Raw genomic sequence first — 6,661 nt, 5'->3', positions numbered from 1 at the left:
CTGGAAAGATCAGAGTATTTCTGAATAATAATATCTTTATTACATACACACACACACACACACACACACACACACACACACACACACACACACACACACACAATTTCCATAGCTTCTATAGACCTATCTCTGTTATTTTTTAAATTTTTTCTTTATTGGAGGGATTAATAGTTTACAGATGACAGTAAACTACAATAGTTTGTACATGTAACAGTCCAAGTTTTCCATGTAACAATTTAACCTCCACTAGGTCCTCCTCTGCCATCATGTTCCAGGACCTGAACCCACACCCTCACCCTGAGTCTTTTACTTTGGTCAATATACCAACTCCAATTCAGGTTCTGCTTAGCTAAGCAGAACTATAGCCCTATCTCCGAGACTGGTGAACCTATACCTTTTATTTACTTTATGTCAGTTTGCAAGTTGTTCAGAAGAATGAAAGCTTAAATTCTTCCTATTTATGGTAGTTAAATAGTTACAATGCTTTACAAATAGTACAGCAAATTCATTGTCTTGAATGATGACTTATGATTGACTTTCTGTAATTCTTTTCTCTATTTTAATTTTTTCACCTATTTTATTTATCTATTGGATAGAGACAGAGGAAAATCAAAAGGTAGGGGGACATGGAGAGGGAGAGAAACAGAGAGACCTCTGCAGCACTGTTTCACCACATGCAAAACTTTCCCTTGCAAGTGGGGTCTGAGGTTAGAACCTGGGTCCATGTGTGCTCAACTGAGTATGCCATCACGTGGCCCCTTCAACTTTATTTTTTATTGTAGTTATAAAATTCTCATAATCTGACTTGTCTTACTTTTGACACTGATTTTCAACATCAGTAATAATTATTTTGATGTTATCTGTGTCCATCAACGTGAAAGTAGTAGGTATAGGAACAAAATACTATTTTAAACAATTGGGTATCTGATATTAAAGTGCCAGGTCTCACTATATTGTAAAGTTATTTCTGTCAGTGACTATTCTTTTGTTGTTTTTGTTATTAATGCTTATGCAAATATAAATAGAGACAAAGCTACAGATATATATATATTTTTTTCATAGAAAATGTAACAGAACTATCTTTATAGCAGCTCACTCAGGAGCCATCATTCAATAGATCAGGATGTTGTAACTGGCTCCAATGACTATTTGAGTTATTTGTTCAGTTTCTTCCATATGCACATATACATAGTATAGATTTTCACAAAAATTTTTAATTTCTAAAAGAATTCACTGTTCAACTATGTTTTATTATCATATAAAGAACAATGCTCCTGAATAGAACTATAATTCCCCTACATATTTAATAATATTAAATGGTCCATGATGCTGCCTGGAGTTTTGTTAGTAACAAGATAGAAATTTTAGTCTTTTCCTAGTGGTAACTATGTGTTTAATCATCTTAAAAGATTTAATTCAACCAATTCCAACTTGATGTGTTGACATAAAATCTGTGAAAGTGATAAAAGAAAAAAAGGGAAAGGAAATAGTTTCAACAGAAGTGTACAGGTCCTTATTCCTTTGAGGCATCAATATTAACTAGAAGGCTTCCTAGTTCCCAACAGCTTCTTATCTGGTAATCTACAGTGTGTTCTACTGTTATTTCATATTGTGTCCAAATTCATTTTTAGAGAAAAAATTAACAATTCAAACTGTGGACTCTTAGTTTAGAAACTTTCAGTGAAAACAAGTGGACTGATTTATTGCTAAATTGTTTAAGATTAGTAGGAAAGATTTAGTTTTCACTTACCGATATCTAGGAGATTGAGGATTTCTAGCTATTTAGATGGAGCCCAGTCATTGATTTCTTCTTCATAGGGCATGGTCCACACAAAAGCAGACAGACTCCATGGTCAATGCAGTTCTTACCTCTCTAGAAATCTGTTCCAATATAGGACCTTTTAGTTTATCTTGGTACTTATTATCAGTCAGTATTGCCTCAGAAAATGGAATACTATTTGAAAACTTCCATGATGGTAAGATTTGATTACTAGGAAAATATAAATGAGTCTTCAGATTTTATTTTTTATATCTATCTTTAATCTAGACTAAAGATACCAGCAACAATAAAACATCTTTAGGTCAGGAAAAGAGAGCTTATAAGTCTCTAAAATGTATTAGTAAATAAAACGACTTGGTTATTGGACACTGTTTTCTCAAATCACCTTAGCCAGACTTTTCTTTCCTAAAAGACCTTGAAGAATGTAGACAGAGTTCCTCTAGTCTTGATTTAAGTCTAACTCATAATATATTAGGAGCAGAATCTTCTGAACAAATTTTCAGCTTGTAGATGTATGGCTCGATTGCTGTGTGCTACTTTAATGTTCTTCACTGTAATACTTTGACTCTGGAGAAGTATCTGAATAACCCATCCCAAAACACAGCATTTATTATTGCACAGACCCTCCCTATCCTCAGAGGTATTACAATCATCCCTGTTGTACGTACGCTTTCCTGAAACTCAAGCCAAAATATTTCACTTATCTCCACTTTACAATCTAAATAACACCAGAGACCAGATTTAGAAAGGCAATTGACTTTCGTTAAAAGAAAAAAGAAAAGAAAAGAAAAGAAAAGAAAAGAAAAGAAAAAAAGTCTGTGGGAACTCTGGTAGTGGGAACTGTATGGTATTAAACTGCTGTTACTCACAACCTTGTAAATCAGTATTAAAATCACTAATAAAATAAAAACATGTCTGTGGTTATAGGTCAGGATGAAATTTGAGTAAGGTAATTGGAAAGGTTTATTATAGGGCTTTTGTTCATTTTGTCATTGGTGAGTCTGGAATAGGATATGGGATAGTTCTAGTCACAGGTCAGAGACTTAAATTACTCTGCAAACAGGACTTGTAAACCTCTGGTTACCCTAGAATAGTAGTGCCAGTCTTTAAGTTTATTCCTCAGATATTGTGGGAGATGGTAACTTTTTTATTAGTTATTTACTGAGGGAACTCTTATTGCATAATCCCAGTTAATGAAGACTGAGTAGTAAAAATTTATATGAACTTTATTTGGGGCATATATGAAGATGACGGGAGTTTATCATGCATCTAGGGGAGCATAGCTTTTCTTCTTCTTTTTTATTTAAGAAAGGATTAATTAACAAAACCATAGGGTAGGAGGGGTACAACTCCACACAATTCCCACCACCCAATCTCCATATCCCACCCCCTCCCCTGATAGCTTTCCCATTCTCTATCCCTCTGGGAGCATGGACCCAGGGTCATTGTGGGTTGTAGAAGGTGGAATGTCTGGCTTCTGTAATTGCTTCCCCGCTGAACATGGGCGTTGACTGGTCGGTCCATACTCCCAGTCTGCCTCTCTCTTTCCCTAGTAGGGTGGGTCTCTGGGGAAGCGGAGCTCCAGGACACATTGGTGGGGTCTTCAGTCCAGGGAAGCCTGGCCAGCATCCTGATGACATCTGGCACCTGGTGACTGAAAAGAGAGTTAACATACAAAGCCAAACAAATTGTTGAGCAATCATGGACCCAAAGCTTGGAATAGTGGAGAGAAAGTATTAGGGGGATACTCACTGCAAACTCTAGTGTACTTCTGCTTTCAGGTATATATTTTGCACTAGTTTATGGATATGTGTGAACATATGCTCTCTCTCTTTTATATCTCTATTATATCTTGTTCTATTTGAAATTTGATGTGGGTTACTATATATATCTTTATGTAACATAATAGTTTTAGTTAGTTTCCAATCTATGAAACCATACTATCTTTCTATCTCAGTATTTCTTTTTTATTTTCCCTTTTGTTGCCCTTGTTTTTTTTAATTGTTGTTGTAGTTGTCATTGTTGTCGTCGTTGTTAGATAGGACAGAGAGAAATAGAGGGAGGAGGGGAAGATAGGGGAGAGAAAAACACCTGAGACCTGCTTCACCACCTGTGAAGAGACTCCCCTGAAGGTGGGGAGCCAGGGGTTGAACCGGGATTCTTCTGCCAGTCCGCTTCCCCATCTGTGTTTAGCCCGCTGTGCTACCGCCCGACTTGCCTCCCATAATATTTCTATCTCTTTGTATCCCTGCTCTCTCTCTCCATATCTCTCTCTCCTCTTTTTCCTCTCTCTCTCTCTCTCTCTCTCTTTCGCCCCCCCTCTCCCTTCCTCCCTCCCCCTCTCTTTAAGAGAAAGAGTATGTGTTGCCTGGTCTTCAAACTTGATTGATTTCATGGTCTTTGGAAAAGGACTTTTTAGATAGAGAGAGACAAACAGACAAAGATAGAAGGAGATATATCTCTATTTTTAGATGGAGATTCAGATAGACACCAAAGCATTGGACTGGTGACCATGGCATTCCCATGTAGTATGCCCAGACCCAAACCAGGTTATGTGCAAGGCAAGACAGGTGTTGTAACATCTTTTTGTTGTTGTTGTTGTCTAACACTTTATTCACTTACTAGTTCCAGTAACTTTTTCTCTAACTTTTGAGATTATTTTTTTTCTCCAGTAACATTAAAAAATTACTTAAATAAGGAAACACTGACAAAAAAACATAGGATAAGAGGGGTACAACTCCACACAATTCCCACCACAAGAACTTCATATCCCATCCCCTTCCCTGATAGCTTTCCTAATGGGATGCAGAAGGTTGAAGGTCTGGCTTCTGTAATTGCTTCCTCTCTAAACATGGGCATTGACAGGTCGATTCATATTCCCATCCTGTCTTTCTCAGTCCCTACTGGGGCAGGGCTCTGGGGAAGCGGGGCTTCAGGACACATTGGTGGGGTCGTCTACCCAGGGAAGTCAGGTTGGCATCATGGTAGCATCTGGAACCTGCTGGCTGAAAGAAGAGTTAGCAGGCAAAGCCAAACAAATTGTTGACTAATCATGAAGCTATATGAACGTATATTACCCATTATCTTCAAATAATGATAGCTTAAACTTTTTTTTTTTTTATCAGAGCACAGCTTAGCTCTAGTTTATAGATTGAACTTGGAACTATGGAGCCTCAGGCATGAGAGTCTGTTTGCATAACCATTATGCTATCTACCCCCATCCATAATAGTTTTATGTATTCCTTTCCAGTTTTGTATTCCACATGCATCCACATTGGAAAAAATATATATATTCATTGCAAATGAGGTAGACTTTCAGAGCTTATAAAATAAGCTCCTTCAATAAATTTGTAGAGATCACTGGTGAAATAATTTATCCTTGGGCTTTTTTTTTGGGGGGGGGAGGAAGGATTATTCTTTTATTTTGTTCCTTGTGATGGATCTATTCAGATTTTCTGTCCTTTACTTGAACTGTTGTTTACTTCTATGAAATTGTTCATGTCTTTTATGTTGTTGAATTTACCATTCTATACTTACGTTATGCTTTATTTATTTGGATATGTTTATGGAGAAAATATTGCTGAATATATCAAAGTACTAAACATGCATATCTGCAGCAATAACTTCAAAGCAAATACACATAAAGTGAGATCAGTGTTTCAAATTGTCTCCTAATAACCAATGTCTCAAAGTGAGTGTTCAGCTTATGGTAATATTTTGCTATATTGTCTCACCAATGTGGCATATACTCATTTATATCCTGAGGACAGGAGTCATAATAATGCCATAAGGAGTCTTCACAGAGTAAGAAAAGGCAGATGGGTAATTAATGATAAAGCAGGAAATAAAAATCTCTTTGAAATAGCCAAAGGAGATGTGTTTATTTTTATCCACAATGCAAAATTCCTCAACAGTAAAAGACAAGATCTTTTCTTTTGATACAACATAAATAGTACTGTAAGGAATTATTCTAAGTGAGAGAAGATAGAAGAAGGATATATACTAGGTGATCTCACTTATACCTGGGATTTAAGAACCAAAGCATGCAGACGTGGCTTCTTTTCATTCTCACCTTTCTTAATATCAGTGCAGCTGTTCTGCTGTAGTGGAGAGTAAAGGACCTTGGTTCAACCTGAATTTAACTCTTAATTCTTATATATTATTTCTGCTTTTTAGTATTGCAATCTTGAGAAAATGACCAAGGCTCTACAAACCTTTAATGACTGTCTTTATTTAAGTAGTTAAGAGAAAGACAATGCATGTATAAAATGTCATTATGAGAATTAAATTAGATAGTGTATGTTAAACTCTTAAGTCAGTTGCTGGCACACACGTATCTGTAATATTTTCCCTGATATCTTGTAGGTACCTCAACCTCCTTCTGCCTTTCCATAAAGATGCTTACTTCTTTTGCTTTTCTGTTTCTATGAGGGATGATATATATGCTGCACTTAGAAAATATGCTTATTTTTTATTTATTGAAATAAAATAAATTTTATTTTATTTATTTTTATGTTTGACTGTGTATTTTTAATTCCCTTTTAAACATATTATTGGAGGGGTTAATGAATTATAACACATTTGTCTAGAAATGTGTAAGTTTGCCCAGTTCTGTGTAACAGGTGTCTGCTACATACACTTATCCTAAAAAATGATTATGAAGGGATATGAAGTGTGAAGACTGAAAGTGTCATTGTTGTCTGATCAATACCATTTCCTTCCCCTACTAGTAGGACACCGAAATAAACACCAGCAACAATACAGTTAGGGGATTTAATACATTTTAAAATCTATTTATGGACTAAAAGGAGAGGACCTCTAATTGAGATTATTATTCTACAGCTCAGTGTTGTCCTCTGGCAAGGTACTTAAAAATAATTT

Source organism: Erinaceus europaeus, chromosome 17 (genome assembly GCF_950295315.1).
Source record: "Erinaceus europaeus chromosome 17, mEriEur2.1, whole genome shotgun sequence".
NCBI classification, from domain to species: domain Eukaryota; kingdom Metazoa; phylum Chordata; class Mammalia; order Eulipotyphla; family Erinaceidae; genus Erinaceus; species Erinaceus europaeus.
This window is presented reverse-complemented; position numbering follows the sequence as displayed.